Source organism: Xiphophorus couchianus, chromosome 11 (assembly GCF_001444195.1).
Source record: "Xiphophorus couchianus chromosome 11, X_couchianus-1.0, whole genome shotgun sequence".
Lineage (NCBI taxonomy): Eukaryota > Metazoa > Chordata > Actinopteri > Cyprinodontiformes > Poeciliidae > Xiphophorus > Xiphophorus couchianus.
The window spans coordinates 6773607-6773955 of record NC_040238.1 but is presented as its reverse complement, the minus strand read 5'-3'; positions in this window follow the sequence as shown (position 1 = coordinate 6773955).

Here is a 349-nt window from a genome sequence, read left to right as displayed (position 1 = left end):
AGAAGCAGCTTGTAAATCAATAAATATTTGTGTTTGCATCAAAAATAGAAGTGTGAATCTCGTCCTGTGTATTTATGAATCTCATGCATTTGTGGATCTTGATCTGTGCTTTTGAAAATTATGAGACTGTTTTAGTTCCATAGCACGTATCTGATCTTTTCAAATGTGACCTGAATCTCAACAGCCAGGTCATGTTCATCTAACGTTAAGTCACTGATACTCAGCAAATGTCACTATTCTGTGTCCAGATACTCACATGTGGGAAGAAAAACAACAGCTATGACTGACTATAATGAGGATTAAGTTGTTAATATGCTGCTCGGGTCGGACAACAACTTCAAATGTAAGC